Below are 20,241 nucleotides of genomic sequence, written 5' to 3'. Positions count from 1 at the left end.
TTAGCGACGAAACCCGCCAAGAGTCCTATAGACTTTTGCGTGTCGCTCTTGTCGACAAACGCATAAATGGTGAAGATTTCTGAGAAGCACCTTGTTGGCGTATTTTTTTCTGTGTCAGGCTCCATAAGTAGCTGCGCGACATGATCAAAAACGAGCACGCCGACCTCTACATTATGGAATGTGCGTATTTTCGGATGATAAAAAGTAAAAATGACCAGTTTTTTTAAATGGCATACGTAAACTCTCATATATATATATATATCTGCTGCATGTCACTTCTATCCCGATTCAAAGTACTCGACATAACGATGTTCATGCTATGACATGAGATTTATATATTATGTTTACACAGCTTCTTTGTTGTATAAGTCTCCATGCAAACCTAAATTCAACCTAAAATAAAGTATTGTTTAGTAATCAATACACTCAGTTTTTTTAATAACGCCCCTGTTCAAATATACTGATGATGAAAATGCATCAGAGATACTTACTTGCTTGTCAATCTGTGCTCTTATTAATAAATATGAAATCGGAAAGCAAATCTTTTTAGTCGTCTCCATTTCGCATACGCCCTACTATATAAATGATCATTTCAAAAGCCATCGCTATTATATTGACTCATCAAGCCACCTAAAATATTGGTACTAGCTTAAACAGTATATGTTTTTTTCTTCTTCCTATATAATATCACAGTTATTTTCTAAACAACAACAACAACTTTCGATAATCTCATATGTCATTATTCCGTATTATAGCAAATTCGGGGGGGGGATGACTGCACAACAGCGTCGAATAGCCTGTGTTGCACGATCCTTAATCACTGCCGTTTAATCGTAAGTGCCGCTGTTCAATGATCAAGCTCATTGCGAAAGTGTCGTTAGGTAAACCGAAAAGGCTACATATCAATTTTATTAACTGTTGGGCCTCTATCTCGCCTCGGGCCGTGTCATTCACGGGACGACGAACCATTCGAGTGTGTTTATCTTTTTCTCTCTATGGCTACGCGGATATAAACATATAAAGTCGGCCCGAAGCATTCGAGTTGTGAGATTAAGAATGGAACGGTACACAGCAGTTGGGTGAATAGTCCCTGAATAAAGGGTCCAGCAAAATTTCTCAATATATCTATCTGGATAATACGAGCGTATTTGCTCTTAATTGAGTTATGAAAAGCCGAGTAAAGAAAGTCTAATTCCATTGTACCCCTTGTTGTCTCTGACTGCTCTGGTCAAGTGTCATTCGATATCAGGTTAAACGATGTTCTCAGTGTCCTTACTATTATTCAATCTGCATCATTTCGTTATTGTGCCTATTTATCATCGGCAAGGAAGTACGAACCTTACCTACCAGAACACCTTGTCAGCCAACTTTTGGATACTCCATGCAAACGAATTCTATTGGAACTTTGAATCGAGCCGATGTTATGCCTACAACATAGCATATATATAACTTCCGTAACAGGTGCGTATCGACCCTAGTACTTCCTGAGATGTTGTCTACGTGCCCGAAAGCAAGACACTTCGTAACCTCTTTTGCTTATAATAAGGATCAAGATAGCTTTGCTCTTTTTATGTTGCGTAGCGGAGACGTCTGCCTTCGTGAGCCCCAGGCATTTTTAGCTCCTGACCAAGAAGCAAGCAAATGAACCAGTGGTTTGATATACCTTGAGGGCGCTTAGTGTGTTGAGCGCTTCCGTTCCTCCCGCTCATATGAGTAGCATAATAGTATAACCGGTCTCCAAGCTACGTAGCGTTACGTGCGATATCATGAATGAAACGAAAGAGTACTATATACCCCAACATTAACCGCCGTGATACGGCTTTCCACGATGGTAGACTTGTTTCGGATTTGCATGTATAACACTAGGTATCCAATGTAACATAATCATTCTATCTCTCTTCCTTCTAATATCCAAATAATGGTTCTATCATATTTTTTTCTTGACGCTATTAGCATTATTGTTCCATTATTGTAAGGATAGAAACAAAGCAATGTCGGGCATTCACTTATGAATTCTGTTCGTAATAGTAAAAAAAAATATGCGAGTTATCTAAGATAATGCTTACGTTTGTTACGGTGTAGCTGAAATAATCGCTATATTTGGTCACAGAAACTAAACTTAGGAGGATTAGTGCCATACGGTTTTCAAAAAAGGCTTTGCCGTAATATGCATAGAAAGAATTAGACAAACGGCTTAGAAGTAGCACACGTCCCTAACTGTGCTATTGCCCATAGGTGAGAGGTATATAGGCTGTAGGATAAGGTTGTAGGCCTGTTTTATAAAATGACGAATTTTTTTACTTTTGCAGCACTTCTGAAGCGTAGCGACTAGTAGTCATCTGCAAAAAGAAAGGGCTTGTTTTTAGTTAAAAAATATACGTGCCCACAAATAAAATCTTGATATTATTCGTTGCTAATTACATTAAAACTTAGGCAATTAGCAACGTAGTCGTACCTAAATTATACAGTAACACGCGATAGGAAGCACCAAATTTGTTACATCAGAAAAAGAGTTCTTTATCTTTGTTGATACGGCAGAAGCCATAACTCTAAAAAAAACCTATTGGACGTAGGTTGGTTGGAATATCAACCTAATCAAGACCGATTGTATCTTGATCCATTTCGTTTACCCATTTTTAACGCGCGCGTCTAGCCGCCGATCATAACCATTAATGATCATTATGACCACGGCCAGTTCCTTACTACTATTGCTATTATAGACCAGTAGCAATACCCTCACAACTTACAAACGTGCCAGGAAAAGGACCAGCCGATCTAAAGTTTACCAAATAATAGAAAATATTATCTTTCCATGTTACTTTTTCAAGAACCCGCTAAGTACATTCGCTTACTATCTCTATTTTCTTTTTACTTGCTTCCCATTCAATATCTTGTTCCAACAATTTTGCAACAATATTGGCCTCTCCAATACCTGAACCGCCGTCAGTAGGGGGGTTTCCTGCGAAAAACAAACTCCTAACAAATATTAGACATATGCTAGCGCATCGAGCCTAGATACATAAAGATGTGGTTAAGTGCACGTTGGAGCCGAATTGAATTCTCGTTCTCGGTCCCCTCATCATGCCTTAAAAACTTCGGCCTGTTCATTAGACCAGCCAGGTAGCAGCAGCAATGCCGGCCGCAATGATGGTGGCCCCGACTACCGTCATGTAAGCAAAGCCCATTCATCCGGACTTAGTGCTGGCTCATGGCGCTCAATTCATGGACAAGCTGTGTTTTCACCCCCGCAGGTTAGTTACGAAGTTTCGAGAGGTGGTCTGCCGACCTTTCTGCAACCGCTAGCTGCTTTGTTAGTCGGCGAGAGTTTGTTGGCCCAAGTGACTTTTTTCTTTTATTTCAATTAGAGTAATAAGGCAAGGCGCGCACCGCACACATAAGAATCCCCTTTTGATGACGATCCCACTCTGTCTCGCTTTTTCAGCCCTGGCCGCTGTACCCGTTTAACCCCTCAACTCCTACCTCCAGCGCCCCGTTTTCCATGCCCGCCTGCCCATCCGCCGCCGGTCAGCTGACCAAAAGAGGAGCACACAAAGCGGTGCTTTCAGAAATAACAACGAACTAGGTAGGCCGCAAACGAGTGCCAGCCGAAGGCATGGCATGTGAAGCCGGGGAGGAACGTCGTGTGACGGAGAGACAAACACATAGGCAGGCAGGCAGACAGACAGACAGACAGACAACGCCCTGGAGCGTAAAGACTGACAGAAACTAGGCAACACTGGCTAGATAGCACTGATACCTCTTGACGACGCAAGGCTTTCCGGAAAGAAGAGAAACGTTTTGCCAAACCGTGGGTGCAGTATCTATATGGGTTGTTGACGCAAGATTTGAACACGATCAAAGGAACAGGCTGGACAGAAGAATAGTCAAAAAAAGTATCGCTGTCCATATGTGCAAGCAGCAAACGATTGTCATTGTCTTAGATAGTGTTTGTCGTTATAAAGCCTATTTAGCATAGCCAAGAAAAAGGCATTGAATCAGAAGCAATCAGTGCTTTGCTTCATGCGTTCTTTGTTAACTACATCTTTGCTAGGTTTTTTTTTTAATGATATGGTGATATTTGCAAGGTTTATTTATAAAGTAAATATTAAGCATGATATCAATAGAATAATTAGATAATTTACTCATCTAGTCAAGGCAGTGAAACTGATCCACTCCGGTTGTTCGTTATGTTCTTGCTAAATCATTGACCACTTGACAATGAATATCGATAGTCACCCACCGTAGAACAAAGTCAATTTTTTTTATTTCATTTTCAAAAACGTAACCGTTTGGTATGATATTTGACTCAAGGGGTCAATCAATAGTCGCGGCTGTTTGATCTAAATATTGATTCGGTTCAATGGTTACCGAGATATACGTTTAACCAACGAAATAACAAAATCCATCGTTCTAAAATTCAAAAAATATCCAAATATCACAACGCGACTTCTGGCACAGAGCCCTTGCGCATTCAAGTCAGTATCTTATATAGAGTATATTCACTTTATTATCTAGTGGCAAAGCTCACAGGCTTGAAGCTAGAAAATAATACTTTACAGATAATCAAATCTCTGATACAGGTCGGAGCGCGCATCAAATAATAATGGCTCGTATAAACCATTATTACATGACGATACGCGACAGTCTTGCCGGACAATCATCTTTCGTACACAAGATATTCGCCAGCAAATAGAACGAGTCTTTTTTATTTAATTTAACCAGTCAAGACCTAGGCATGTCTGCCTCTTAGGATATTGGCCGCACATGAGATAAGATCGCATCTTCCTTTTTTGGAACCCGCATCGTGATGACTACCGCATTTTGAAAAGGAGCTCCAACTTCACAATTGATGATATACAATTGAATAATGCCGACGCTAGCCTTTGACGAGCAGTCACTAGTGTAAAGATTCAGGTAGCCGCATTTACAGGCGCATCTTTAGGTGTCTTCTTTAGCCTTGAAATTGACATGACGCTGGAAGATCACGCCGGTAAACAGCAGGCATGATACGCTAAGGAAACAGAGCTCATAATTGAAATACTGAACCCGCCTTCAGCACGCCGCTGTGTACGGTTCAACGCTATGTACTTTGCTGCACATAGTGTGATGATTAGGGGTGCAGCGTCTTGACCTCATTATTTAGATGGGCTTCGCATTTTTATTCACTCTATATTTTTCCCATATATATTTAGGGCCAAACGATGCTACCACCATGTCACTCAAAGTAAAATGAAAATATGTTGATTCCTATTAAAACTGCGTATAAATTAAACATTATTAATCATCGACTGTTTTCTACGACTATTTTTATGAAAATATACGATACAACGCGGCGATTCCGTGCTGGTCATGGTCTCTTGCTATTTCTTTGAAAGTTTTATAGGACTTTCTACCCAGCTACTGCGGGCCTGTCGGGTTGGTTGTTCCATATAAGTGGGTCTACTCCTAGTACCAGATATGACGTAATTGAACACCTGCATGCTAATCAGTGTTTATCGGCCCAGTGTTGACCCCATTCAACTTTGGCTGGCAGAGTCACATAGTGACACGATTATCACACTATAAACTCCCACTAGTTTCTCACCGTACGCTATCTACGATCCCTCAACAGCCCCCAGAGAAAGATTTGCGATGAGATGCCGACATTCTCTAAACATAGACATGATCACTTGACATGTCGTCTTCCAATATGCTCCCCGCTGGTTTAATTAAAACCTCGAGCTTCTCGTATCTGGGTCGTTGTGGGTGCTAAATGTCTACTAAATTAACCGCGAAGGAGGGAGTAATTGCGCTGCCTGTTACCTTATTATTGTAGCCGGTTGACTTTTCTCTGTTCAGACCCGGGCACCTGTAGCAGTATCAGCAGGCGTATTGTGAAGCAGATTCGCCTTTTGTTGAATACATCACTCTCATCTGCTCAAAGCTGATTCAATTCTTTGCTCTGTACATTCGTTCAAAGGTCAGCTATATGCGCGGAACCCCGAATCCTCCTGTTTTTTGAATATCATAAACATTATATCGAATCCGGACGACTTACTCGATTCGGAATCTAATATCCGGTTGCTATCTATAACGTATACACCTAACCAGAAACAAGTATGAAAGTAAGTATGAACTAAACAACTTTGGCATCTTCAGCATTAGTTCGATTAAAGGGATGCTGCTTTGTTCCTAGGCAAAGAGCCTAGTATGATCGTCGCATCAGGATATGTGTTGTTAAATAAAAACAAAAAAAGACAATAAAGATAATAATGTTGATTTCATGCATCCTAGAATACGCCAGGACTAAAACGTTAACACTAACCCGCTCTCGTTTTTCGATCAAATCCTGGCTAAGCGATTAGGGTTCGTTAATAACCCATAAAAAAAAAACAATCACCTGATTATTATTTTTCGAAACCTAAGCATATTGTATTTGGATATCTTCGAGGGCTTGACAGGGTAGCGTGCTATTAGTATGTGCACAAGAGCTATTTTTGCACAATACAGAGTAGACTTTATGTATAGGTGTTTTCCTTTAGCTGTTTCCCAACTTCAAATCAATGAAAGAGCGGTCTGAAGGACTTTGTTCGTAAGTTTGTGTAGGACTTAAGGAAACGAACCGTTTGGCATGCGGGCAGCCAGTTGAGTCCGAAACGACAAGACAAGTAACGCCGGAGGGAAAAAGAAACCGCCGCGATTTTGATTTTGACGCACACCAGTAAAAGAGCTCTCTACCAGCCCATTTCTAGTGCAAGTTAATTATCTGGAGCTTCTTTTGTATTCATGCGTATTAAGGAGAAAACTATCATACCATACTGTTTAAAAAAAATAGAATGAAAATTTGACAATAAGATCACCATCTAAATTTACCAAGTAGGCATCTAGCCAGAGGTCACGTATTTCTCTAATTTCAATGCACATCGACAAAAAAAACTTCTAAGATATACAGGATAATTTACAAGTACTTCGAAGTTTTTTTGCGATAGTAGACTAAACCTATATCAAGCAATCTTTTGCGTAAGTGAATCGTTCGCTGAGCAAGTCGTTGCAGGCTCTTTCGTGCTGAAGTTTTGTGGACAATAGCAGCCAGAAATTTAAGGCCTATATCTACTATAATGGCCCAGTGCCAAAAATCGAAGAAGAGAGCGCTTCGATTTATTTACAGTTTACGAATATTTAGCAGTTGAATGATACTTGTACCTCGTACAACTGATACAGCTAAAACGCAAGGTCAACCACAATTGAGCGTCTATGTTATATTTAGAGCCATCTGTGATGCTGGATAGAACCGTTTCACCTTGTCATACCTACTATAGATGCTTGCCAATCTAGGACGGTCTCAACTAAGCTAAGCTACAACGGTTATAAGGTTTGCCTTTTTCCTCTCATCAAATGTTCCACACAACACGAAGGGTAGCTGCGTCGCTATGCGCATTAGATTTGCAAGGATCGATACTGAACATATCGTAATGCTCCACTGAGTTCGCGACAAGCTAGAAATTTCTTGTTAGTTTTTTGTAACGTCTACGTATTGTAAAGCTATCGGTTAACCTTTTTTCCAACTATGCATTTTTCTTGTAGACCAACACGCAACAACTAGACAGGCAGTGAAGTAGTTGTATAAATAAATACACATATCGAAGGCATAGGACAGTATAGGACGCAGAAGGATACACGAAGATTAAAGGCCCCACGGTTCGGTGATGATCGGCTAACTACCTCATCAGCAGACGACATGACATCCTACGTTTCATTCATCGTTCGACGATCAACGCATCATCATCCATCGGACGGGTACGGAGCATTAGGTGGGCTAAGGAAAGTGACGACGGAACAAAGTAGAATAATAAAATAATAATATCGAACGAGGGCCTGATAGCCCTGTGCGACCAGGCACAATTTTACCATATAGTGTAGCACGTACATCAAGCGGCCATCTCCAAACGGGTGCGTTTATATCGGCTTTCCAACATTCCGATAAAGCCGGATTATCACCGCCACGGCCGCTACTACATAACCCAGTTTGGCACAAATTATCTCCCTTTACGATGTTGAAAATCGAGAGACGTAAGCCGATTCGTGGGACGAATAGTCACAGGCCCAATTATCATATCCTTTCGAGGGTCTTCGTTTTCTCCATGAAACCCATAAGTAATCATGGTTACCTGTAGGGTGACCTTAATGCGTGGTCCGGCTACTGGAACACGGAACCAATCTCTGAACGAAGCTGGATCAAGGAGTAATCAGAAATCAGTCAGATAAAGGGGCTCACTTACAGAAGCTCGTTTACAGGCAGAAACTGATCCGCTGTCTCAGTTATAGTATTTGTCGTAATCAGTCGTACCTGAATGAACCTGACTAAACTTGCGGATGAAGCTCAACAGAATGACGCCAACTCTAACTGTACGGCAGTTACGACGACCTGCCATACTGGTACTCAACGAACTTCACGTGTAGGTTACGGGGTAGTGAAAGCAACTGCGGCGGTATAGATAATATTCGGCCATTCGAGTGAGAATGTCTTGAAACATTATGTTGCGGGTATCGTATCAGCTTCGGCGCTTCCGATTTTCAATAAACGTAAAAGCCAGTCGTCCAACGCCTTCTATGGTTAACTATAATTAGTTTACATGGGAAGCGACTATGGCTTATCTAGGTCGTTAAAACCCTCGACATGTCCACCATTGCTGAATAGGATAAGTACACACTCGGTTGGGCGGACATCTCGTAGGTGGGTTTATAGCACGTTCACATAGTCTATAAAGGATCTTCATTACCATGTGTAGATGTAGCCTAATGTTCTTTCTAAAAGCGCCACCAACTAGCCGGTCTTCCCAAAACGCTCTGCAATAATTGCTGGACCAAGCTATGCGCACTCAATACCACGTACACACAGTGGCTGCGATCATTGGCCACACGATCAGCAACAACCATGGCGTTCCTGTTAAGGTTTTTTCATAGCCGTCGCTGTTGCCTGTCGCAAAATGCAGTCCTCTTTGATCTAGTCCGGTATCTGGTCTAAATCAAGTTACTTCGGCCAACTTGACGGAACAATTCAGTAGCAATCCACTGTGTTTTCTTTTTCTTGTGAGGATTGGCGGCTTTGCTTGTCTCCCTGCAAACTTCCCATTCTCAATAACAACAGCTGCAGCCACAGCAACTGCGGAAGAGCAGTATGCAGGCAATACGGTCGTACCGCGAAGTCCGTCTCGCTGCCTTCGTCTATTGGTCGACTTTCCATTCTTCGTCGCTCCTGCCGTTGGCCGTACCGTCCTTTTATTGCACTCCGTCTGCAGCTAGGTCTCTTTCTGTGGCTAGCCGAATATTTGTGCATGTGCCTGCATGTATCGGCGTTCCACTGTGTAATGGCTATTGCAATGGACGTGTGGACCCTCTTGAAATGAAGACGTTTGATGAAGAGGCTGCAACTGTCGCCATTCAGCCGTGGATGGCACGGTCGAAGCTGAAGCTGTTTGTTCATACCTTTGTTGCACTAAGAAGGACTCAGCTACTGGTTTGGTATTTGGAAAAGCGAGACTCTAAGGGTTCGAAACTCTGGAGATGGTGAGAGGTGGGAGTGGGCAGCAGCAGTCGGTGGCAAACGGAAAAGTGAAGGGGCCGTCAGAGACGACAGCAGACGGTCGGCGAGCCGCGGAAACAGTCGAAACGAATTGAGGCGATGGGGCAGGCGTTCTGAGCGAGACAAACACCGACGGCATACAACACTAAACAACTCTAAGGACGACGCTCTGCGCCGTTCAACATAGCAAAGAAGAGGAAGCGGACGACGGACATAGACTCCATATCCAATCCGGACATAGACATAGGCGCCACTCATGCTGCGCGAGTTTTCATGCCATGGGGTAAAGTGAGGCAGGACAACCAGAGTAAGGTACACAGCCTGCGGCACAGCAGGCCGAAAACGAACAGTTGCAAAATTGGAACTATTCGCCGTTAGAGCTCTGAGTACAGGCCAGAATAAGACGATGGCAACGAGAATCTCAGAATTACTGGTGCAGCGGCAAACAGCTATACATCAATGCCTTGAACGGCGTTTTAAGACGTTCACGCTCCTATTCCGGCCATATTCGGACGTTCATGCTAAAGCGATGAGATGACGGTACTATGGCAGAAAAAACGATGACGTCGACAGCAATAACATATGAGTAAGTTTAAAGAACAGCATCCAGTGGAGAGAACAAACAAATATTAGCAACACTTACGGGAGTAATCTAGTCAACAACCTAATAGTTCGAGACAAAAAAATTACACAATAATTTGTACTGAAGACGAAAACAAATTGTACGGCTTTTTACGTGCTAGACTCGCTGCCAAACTCACCGAAACTTGTCATTGAGCCAACCGCACGCGAGTCGGTGCCAGACACGCGTCCTCGTATAAATTATCTAACTCTAGTAAAATATTCGTCACTATATACATCTATATAATACGTATCTCTAGCACCCGTGCCGTCGTTGTGAATATGGTGTATTTGAACGAGAGCCATGGGGTCGATTTATGGTGTAATATATATGACCCTACAAAGCACTTTCTCAATACAATAACAAAAAGGTTAATCATCACTATTGCGTTCATTATTTTCTACTTATAGGCGAAAACTCAAGTGGATGCTATCCCATCTTGCCCATATTCGCTACAAAATGTCTACACGTACTCCGTACGTGTGTAAATGCGTCGAGCCGATTTTGATACATCCTTCCTTACACCTCCCTGTAGTACTCCCTACCACGAGCGAATATTGGTCACCATCAACCACATCTTTCCTTAGTTCGCTGTTATTGTATAAAAGGTTGTGCTCCTTCGCTGAAAAAACGTTTTGCCACGGTTCAGCAAGTTTACGCGGTATAAGGTGCATCAACAATAATAGTGCGCAATAGTACCAGTTACGGCTTTCACAATCATGCGCCCTTGTCACTCTTTGCATTGTAATTCAGTCACTGCTGTTCTCTCCATTTTTTTTTATCTCTAGGAGCAAGCTTTGGAAAGTCATAACAAATTCATCGTTTTTTGTTTGTTTGCGTTCTTCTCATGCTCTCGTTTCGATAAAGGGATTATGCCCCTTAGTCCGATGCCGAAGGATTACCTCAGTCTCCTCCATATTTTACATTTATCTCAGTGCCGTTCGAGAATGAGAGATAGTAATGGTAGTAGGTTTTAAGAGACCAGCTGAGGCAGAGCCTTAGGATTCTTATGCTGCAGTCTGCTACCAGGGTCTCTCAGCAAACGGTTGGCCATATTTTCTTAGCGGGATTATCATCCCCTAAACTCCTCTACAGCTATGTTCTGCTTTCAAGTGAAACGAGCGAACAGACATACACTTACAAGCAAAGACACAGACATCAACATGCGCGTGTCCGTACAGATGTGACGCATTAGACTCCCGTGGAGATGAGGTCCTCTACTATTCCCCAACCTCCTGCGACTCCACGGTCGAGAGTTGGAACACTAGCAGTAGCGACGGCTTTAGAGCTTTACCGTTGCGTGTTGCAACTCGCTCCTCAATGGCGAGCTTCTCCATCGACCACTATGTTCCATTACATGAACCCGAGCTGCTTTTTGTATTGAAGGCAGCAGGCGTCTCGTAGCACCCTATTGCAATTATGATTACCGTTGTTGTTGCTGCCGCTCCTCAGTCGTGTTCCCGCTGTATTCTTCTCGCAAAAACCGCGCCCGCTTCGAGTCTCTCATAGTAGCACGCCCAGATGAACGCCCACTCAATCGCTTACCCGTCGGCTAAATAACTTGCTATCCTGCACGCTACCCCATGAGGTATGGTGTGCACGATGCTCGCATACACTGCCTCCTACAAATTCTACCAACCTTCACACGGTGCTCCTCCACCAATGGCCTCCGTTTCCCTGTGTTCTGTAGCTTACGCTGCTATACGACTGCGACAAGCATGGTGCGGCTTTGCTCGTACCTTTGCACACGAGGCCATTGTTGACGTGCTAGACCGCCGCTACCCGGGTCTCAGAATCAGCTACGGCTGAAGGAAGGTCTACCTACAAGGAACTTTGCAAAGATAATATTGTTCATAGTTTTTTTCGTACTATTCTCTCTCTGTCTATATTTCTTTTATTTCCTCCTCGTTCCTTTGTTTCTTTCACAGCTGTAGCTGTGCGCGTCAGTTTAGATTTGCGTACGCAACGAAGTGCCCCAGTGTGACTGGTTGTTGGCGCTGCGTTGTCCTGCATTTATCAGCAACGTCTCTGGCGCTAAATCAAGTTCGTACAATAGGCGACACGATAAGCAGTAGGTAGACGTACGATAACTAGTGCCTACAACAGTCATTAATACAGGTACAGCATATTTACAGAGATATTTAGCAAAGCGTGGACTTAGGCGAATCTTATCCATCCCATTGTCAGGCATGTTTTAGTCTCTTTAGTTTAGATGTAGCTCACACTGCCCGGTAGATCTAAGCATGCATATCCCTAAACTTTAACTTTCTCCCGACGCGGTTCCTTTGGTTGACTTTACAAGACATTAAAACGGCAGTAACTAAATGAAAACCCACGAATGTAGTTTTCGAAACCATTTCTGACCAAAAACATTGCAAAATTCATGTTATTTACTCGACTCCCTCCTTCGCCTCCTTGACACGTGAATTTTTTTGTTTTTGATTACTCCCGCGTCTGTAACTATCATTTTTGGTTCAGTAGCTTGTGGAAACGAAGTCGGATAACTATGCGTTGACTCAGCTGGGACCAGCCCCTTCCTTGACAGATCAGAGAGGGATAAAAGTTGGTTTTTTGCTTTCCTCGTAAAAGGTTCCACCTTTTTACATGAATATTGTGGGTTTTATGTTCTCTAGCGCAGTTGAACTATAATCACTGCTTAAAAAGAAACAGGAACTGAGATTTGACGAAACAATAAACTACTTTCAGACAGATGTATATTTATAATCTCTTACGGTTGAACTATCGTATTATACGATACTTGATAAGTCGTTCACTTTGTATTTATGGAAATGGTAAGTAAGTAATTCAAATGTTCAGATGAAAAGGACGTTTGCTAACAGCTCTCGATTAAAGACAAAAGACTGATCAAATAGTATGAAAAAGTGTCTTCCAGATATATATAAATTCTTCATCTATTTTCCATATATCTATTACCTTAATTGAACTTATGTCTCTAGGTACTTATTCACTCGCTCGACCTTCTTTTCCTTCAGAAATAAAACAGTTCTCTTCCTTCATAAATAACTGACGTAATAAGGGCGCGTTTAGTTGAAAATTAGTGTGCCTTTGCTGCATTAAGTGGTCCAGTTGCAATTGGGTCGGTTTTCTTGCTCAAGGCTTGCTTATTGCTGGCTCTCTGCCCTGTTCGAGGATTCAAAAAGAATCAACGATTCCATGTAATTGCCCGCCCGATGGCGGCGACTCGATAACGGTTTGTAACGGCTACAATAAGTGAAGAGAGGGTACGTAGTAACGGAAAAATATGTTGCACGATTGTACGCATCATCAGTAACCGATTATAAATTATCACATAAATAACACTTGGCCTTTTTATTGCTTTTACCTATCGCTATGCATTTTTATGAGTCAATAATGCAGGCGAAGCGATGTTTCGTCACTAGAGCTAAGAGAATCTCATTAAATATCTTGATAACACTAAAAATCCAATGACAACTGTTTATTCTAGCGAATTACTGTGTTGACCGCAAGGGTGCCCTACTCTTTACTCAGACCTTTTTATAGAATTACTGCACACTTTTTGTGGGCGGATAGTTTAGCTAAAAGACTGTTCCTTTGTTCCGGCACTTTGTTCCGGCCTGAGTCTTTTCAACTCTATAGACCCGTTTCGTGGCTCAATATAGTAATAGTAAAAAGTAATACATTAGAGTATTACTCATATCCACATATGATCATTGCATAATTATTGCACACTTGACTGAGTGATCGAAGCAGTACTAAAAGTAACATAGGCATCGACGATAAGCTGCAGCCACAAAGGTAGGACATTTAAAAGCCTTTGGTACTCTCTCTTTTTATTTAGATACCACGTTAGCCATTTCGTGTCTACCTATCGCCGTAAAATCGGCCTACAACCTACCTACATCACCACTTTCGAGATACCCTAAGTCTCTACATACGCGCAAAATCCTTTGTCCCTGCCGATTATATCCAGTTACGACGGAAGCAGCATTTAAAAGTAGAAATTGAGCCCTGCCCAACTTATTGTACTTAAGCGAGATGCATTCGGGGCGTTTGCGGCCCTCCATGAACTTGACTGTATGGAGCTATTGCCGACACCGGTGTTTGCTGCATGTAGGTAAGACATGCAGGTTTCATTCCTCTAAACTAAGGTATTCGTTTACTGTGTAACACGCGCCAAAGCGCGCTCGCAGACGAAAAGCCTGCCTGCTCCACATAATGAGAAAAGAATGTTGTATTATTTGGGGCGCAGTCTGCACCCCGTCGTTCTCGGTAGGCTTGACTGATAAGGTTTCACCCGCTGAAATCCTCGGAACCGGTCAATCTACCTGTAAACCTGTCACTGTCAAGAATTAAGTTCAGGACGGAAGCAGTGGGTGAAACGGATGTCTAGAGAACACATCTGTTTTGAAACTCAGAGTGACCAAGGCCCTGAACCTTTCCAGAATTACCAACAGCGATTTTTAAGCCTAGAATATGTTCTGCTTTTTCGTTATATTCGTTTGGAGATGCCCGCCATGCATTGGCCTTGTCCAGATGTGTGGGGCGCCGTGTTTGATTGAGAAAATCAGTTGAGTAAGTTCGTACGTTGTGTTTCTTCAGTTTTCGCTTGCAAGCTTTGACACCTGCAGGGTCCCTACGGAATTCTAACTAACTTTCCTTCTATGCGATAAACGAGACCGAAAGGAGCTAGTAAGACGGCCTACTTTTTAATGGTTACCCATTTAATGCAGCGATTTTTTCCACAATGGCTTCAAGTATAAGTGAAATCACCAGTGGGTTCACTTTCCCTTGACTAGGCCTCTTAGCAAGCGCCTGAGAACCTATTATGATATGATCTAACAACCTGCCAGGCTTTTTATTCAACTACAAATTACATTTGCTTTCGCTTGTAAAAATGTATACTTTTTTTTTGGATCTACAAGTAAAACTGAAATCAAACTGCCATATATGATAATTCGTATCTGTTCTCGACGAGGCGTCAGCTCCTATCTCTGGCGAGCTACGGATCATAATCTAATGATGAATTTCTGTGCAAATAGAACGTTACGAATAAACGATCGCCGTCCCCGTCCGGTCAATGTACCTAGCTAACTTTTTCCTATAAACATGATTAGCTGTACCAAGTAAAAAGAAATAAAGTTTCACTCTTTTGGCATCTAGCAACTAGTTACTCCGTCAGATACTTATTTAGTTACACTCTATTTCGATTGTCTCTATTTATGTACACAAAGAAGCCTGCACGTTTTTTCTATAAACACACCTTTTCGACAAACGAGTACCCGTAACATTATTGGCAGCACTTACTAGTCCTCTATCTAGCATCAGCACTGATTGGCCGTAGCCTAGCTGACACATCGGTTAAAGTGGTAGCCGGGAGGCAGTAAGAACAAAGCAGCGGCAAGCGTCAGGGGTCGACAATCGATTTAGTGACATCTAAGAAGACAACTCCTGGCACGATGGCCGGAAGAAGAAGACACCGACGAAAATGACGACGAGCAAACGGCAATAACACACACAGTAACAACACCAATCGCGTCTCGTGTTTACAAGCAGCTGCTTTCACAACAGCTAATATCGACAAAATCAACGTCATCAACTGTATCCTAGATATCTGCAGACAATGTTACGGCAACAAAAAAAAGCCATAGATCTTCGCTCCTCCTCACTCTCGATGAAGCCGTAGCTAATCGTATTTGGTCGAACGCGATCAGTAGGGCGATGAAGTCGCCTGCAGTGAAGTTCTTAGGAGATCGACAGCTGTTGCATTCATGGTTGCGGTACGGGACGTGGCCCGAACTGTGAAACAACTGAACAACACTGAATCGAACACCAACAGTACGCAAAAGTGACCAAATGAGTTGGTGGAGACAAACACTTCATGGACCGAAGCAGAAAGAGTTGGCGTTAAAGAGCTACACCGAAAGGCATCTTTAACAGGCATGTGTTTCTGATTGGTACAACGGTGGCTGTGTGTCACCGAAACCTCTGCGGTGCAGCATCTGTCTATGACGTGGCAGACTTCATTTACCACTATCGCTTGTTTCCCTCTACGTCTCGCTTGCCAAATCAAGACAGCTCATGTGATCAATTGGGGCCCAACTTTTAGCGCTGTTCATAGCGTTCATGAGGTTGCGTAGCGCCTTTTCAGAAGACATCGTCATGCATTTTGTGAAACCCTTGTAGCACATCAGCGAAGCGAAGCCAGTTCTCATGCTGTTTCCTGCGTCTTTCAAAATCCTAGATATACTATCGTTGACCCCTGGAATTATTACACGTATGATAATACATTCGAGTGAAGTAGATGATGGTGTATTGAGGGATAAGGTGCGTTTCAAGAACTGAGCGATTATCTAAGATCCTATCTTAAATAGCTAGCATCTGTTTAAATCTATATAAACATTTAGACGGACAAATATCGCAACGAATTAACAATGATAAATGTCCAAGGCGGTACTACTATAGTTCTTCTATCGCTAATTAAATAATGCCATCATATTTTGTCTTTTCTTTCTTCTTTTTTTTATACAGAATACGCTAAATTGAAGGCAAACTATAATGTGTGCATCACGTTTTCATGTGTAGTGTATAAAACTATTATTCGAAATAAGCTTTAGTTCAGCAGCTTTAGAAGTAATCAATCAGCAAAGACTTCGGCAGATACGTTCGGCGCGCACATGCTACATAAGCGTGCATTTAATTAGATATCATTTAAAAGCAACTGGAAGTACGGCGCTATTGATCCGCATACGTCTAATAATGTCTGATCGAAATATATTCTGCTAACATCCACGAGTTAACCGTTGTACATTTTCTACAGATACTTTTTGACAGAAGCAAATAGCTGCAGACGGCTAGCTATGCGATGATCAGATCCATTACTTGCCGAAAAAATAGATACAAGCGAATTATGTCGTTGGACCACGAAGTGACTGTCGGCCAGAGAAGCTCTGCACTGAAGCTTTAAGGTGAAGTTGTTTCTACAAATGGATGAGGTTATGCCGAGAACGTGGAGCAGATGCTCTTAACAATCTACCCAATGGCTAGATATTGTCTGCTACTCAAATTGTCTCTCCGGTTTCGAAGAACACACAGGATGCTAATCTGTGGAACAGGGTCCCAGGTTTTCTGCTGATTCTCATGAATCTAAACAAATATTTGGGTTTCTACTAGCAGATAAATCTGACCATCATCCAGATCGTTGTATTTTTAAAAAGAGTAGGATATTCATATCGACTGCCACTGTGCAAAAAATACCATGTTTCCACGTGAAAATCGCCTGAAGTCAAAAAGGTTCCAATTTCAGGAGAATGTTCCTAACCAGGTCTCATATTGTCAGATTATCTTAAAATATCGCATCTAACGCTATCCATTAAATCCCCGCTACATAGGTCAGTTTTAATACTCTCTTCTAAACATATTTATCTATAACTGGTTAAGTACAAATACAGCCCTTTTATGGTCGGTCATAAGTTAAACAGAACCGTCCCGGAAAATTCAGCCCCCACGCATTATGCCCAACACCGACGTATTGGCATTTTATGATCGTTTAATTTTTCGTATAGACAACAAGTAAAATACACTGGCTAAGATTTCAAATAAGCTGCTTCCAAACTTCGACTTAAGGCCCCGACACCTGAAGACAGTAAACAAGCAGCTGCATCCACTTAGTGTAGCGTGTGCTGTTTGACTACGATCCTATTAAAAATCAGAAATCTACCATTAACAACGGATTTAAAATGCATCTTCAATCGTTGCCGATATCGCGGTGGCTGCTTCCATGAAACAGTAAGTAGTCAAAGATAGAAATACGGCCAATGGCGGCGCACATATATTGTTCTTCGTTGATGGCACCTATATACGTTCAGTCCAGCGGTATTTCGGAATATAGACATCGCCACCCTTCACTGAAAATTGACTATCCAATGACAGGCACCGCTGTACTATCGACTGATCTTTTGCTTTCCTCTCTTATACACCTAACTGCGATTGTTATATCAAAAAAAAATATAGATTGTATTCTTCGACAGTTATTAACACGCTCCTTTTACTAATCTGTTCGTGTCACTAACTCACGTCGTAACGCCCCATTCTCGCTCTGTCAGTGCCATTCTATTTAGCGCATCGGAAGTTCGCCAAGCACGTCTGCCTAATGGGGGTTTAGGGATTATGTACCAACGAAACCGCCCCGCCAAAGATGCCATCCCGTGACAGTTATGGGTATTTTTACATAATTCTAACGGCATGTTTGTGCGATGAACGATGTGTGTAGCTGGGAAGTAGCAGCGTACACCTTGGGTCTTAGCCTTATCTAGAGCCCGAAGAAGTAAAAGAAGAAGGAAAAGCCAGCAAAGAGGTAAATGATAATTGCCACAGTCTGGTCATGTTGAACCACTGTGGAATGGTATTCCTGGCCGGCCTGGGAATTATCTATATATTTTCTTTGCATGATGGGAACTGCTCGGGGAACGCCGCAAACCGTTGACGACGTGACTGAGACTTCCGAGCCAATCGGATTCGGTCAACTTACTACTGAAGCTTGTATAGCCTTCCCTTCGCTTTTTTCCATGCTTATTTTCACCTTCTGTCGTAACTTCAGCGCCCACTCAAAAGCATACTCGTATCGTTTATTTCGTCTACCCTTTGCAAATCCCCATGGGCCCTTTTGGCGACAATAGCGCAGTGAACACTCTCTGTTCTCACGCAACCCGGATCGGCTACTGCAGACCGACTCCTCTAGAACTTGCCGACAAACCGCTGCGGGCTTCCGTATTTCGTTCACTAGCATTAGCAAAGTGACGTTTTCTTTAACACTTCGCCAGTCCACCACTAGACATGATGAAACAGTAAAGTACCAATTGTGCCATTTCTCTGACCTAACCTTTTAAGCACATCATTTAGAATAAAGGGACAACCCAAGCTATGCAAGCGGGTGATTTTCACCCACACATGTCTGCGATTGCGGGAGTTTGCACTGTGCTCTAATATTATCGTTAGTAACGAAAATGGGCGACCTATGAATGACTTGAATAAGGCATTGAAACTACCAGGATTTTAAAGGTCTATATTACAGCTGACGATTCTATTACTGTTGAGTGTTGTAGCCCATCACCACCTTAGAAAATAGTTCTATGGACATGCATCTTTGACCTAGACGTTAACAAAACTCTCGGTAAGTTATTTCGGATGCTAACATGAACTTGACTTCGAAAAAAGAACACTATGATGCTTTGAAAGAGAAGACAAACTAGTATTAATATGAAACAAATCAGAAGCTATATCGTGCAACGACTCAGTCCTTCAACAGTGTCACTTCTACGTGTATTTTAGAAAACTCCGAAGAAGGCGTTTTTTCTTGAAGCTTCTTAAAATGAGTTGTTTTTTTCACTTGACGATACCTCTCTCTTTTATTCTTCTAAAACCATTTTTGTCTACCTAATTAACAGCGTTGTCGTACCACGAGCAAAATACACTCGCAAATTCCAAAGTGATGCGAAGAACGGACAAGTATTCATTATCCCGATAAGGTCTGGAAGAATTTATCGGAACTAGTTTTATTCGCCCCCTACGGGCGAAGACATCAGCTATAAGCGTTAGCATTGTCTGCCCACAACGCTAGTCTCAAAAAAGATATAGATTATCTACCTTCCAATATTATACGGGTTATTATGGCTTAAAAATTCGCCTCGTTGCTTCGACCTCGACCGTCCGTGCTAGTGCCACAGGAGATATTGAACAACGTCAATACCAAACCTTCTCCAGGCTTATGCTAACCCATCACTTACTTCCCTACCCTTTCCGGATCCGATCCCTCTTTTAACTCCGTCTCACAATACCTCTTTCTAGGTCCCTTCTGTGATCGTCACTGCCTCCAAATCGGCGGACCCTGTTCTAACAACCAGGCCTTTCCTATATGTGATCCATCCTGCCGGTGGTGACTCATCATTGCGCTCTCAAGCGCTGACTTTAACTGAGAACGCATGATGGCGCAGCGTGAGCCAACCTCATTGGCTACTTCCACAAATGTCATCCTATCACAAAGAGCCTTTCATGCGCCGGGAGGCAAAGCCAGTGAACC

The 20,241-nt window shown here is 42.4% G+C and overlaps 1 protein-coding gene across 11 annotated transcripts in view; it reads right to left on the bottom strand.

The window, feature by feature from the left end:
- The window catches only part of LOC111251302 (uncharacterized), an 87,249-nt gene that overhangs the window by 52,208 nt on the left and 14,800 nt on the right, over positions 1 to 20,241 (bottom strand). The window contains exon 1 of one of the 11 annotated variants that reach the window (XM_086991227.1): positions 15,427 to 15,602. The exons of the other annotated variants lie outside the window; for them this stretch is intronic. The gene's annotated coding sequence lies outside the window, so the exon portion shown is untranslated. Of the gene's footprint in view, positions 1 to 15,426; positions 15,603 to 20,241 lie in introns of those variants that run through there. 11 annotated transcript variants of the gene reach the window in all.

The sequence above is a fragment of the Varroa destructor genome, unplaced genomic scaffold (assembly GCF_002443255.2).
Source record: "Varroa destructor unplaced genomic scaffold, Vdes_3.0 BEIS01000005.1, whole genome shotgun sequence".
In the NCBI taxonomy this organism is placed as follows: Eukaryota; Metazoa; Arthropoda; class Arachnida; order Mesostigmata; family Varroidae; genus Varroa; species Varroa destructor.
Note: the sequence above shows the minus strand (reverse complement) of the source record. Positions and strands in the feature narration are given on the sequence as shown.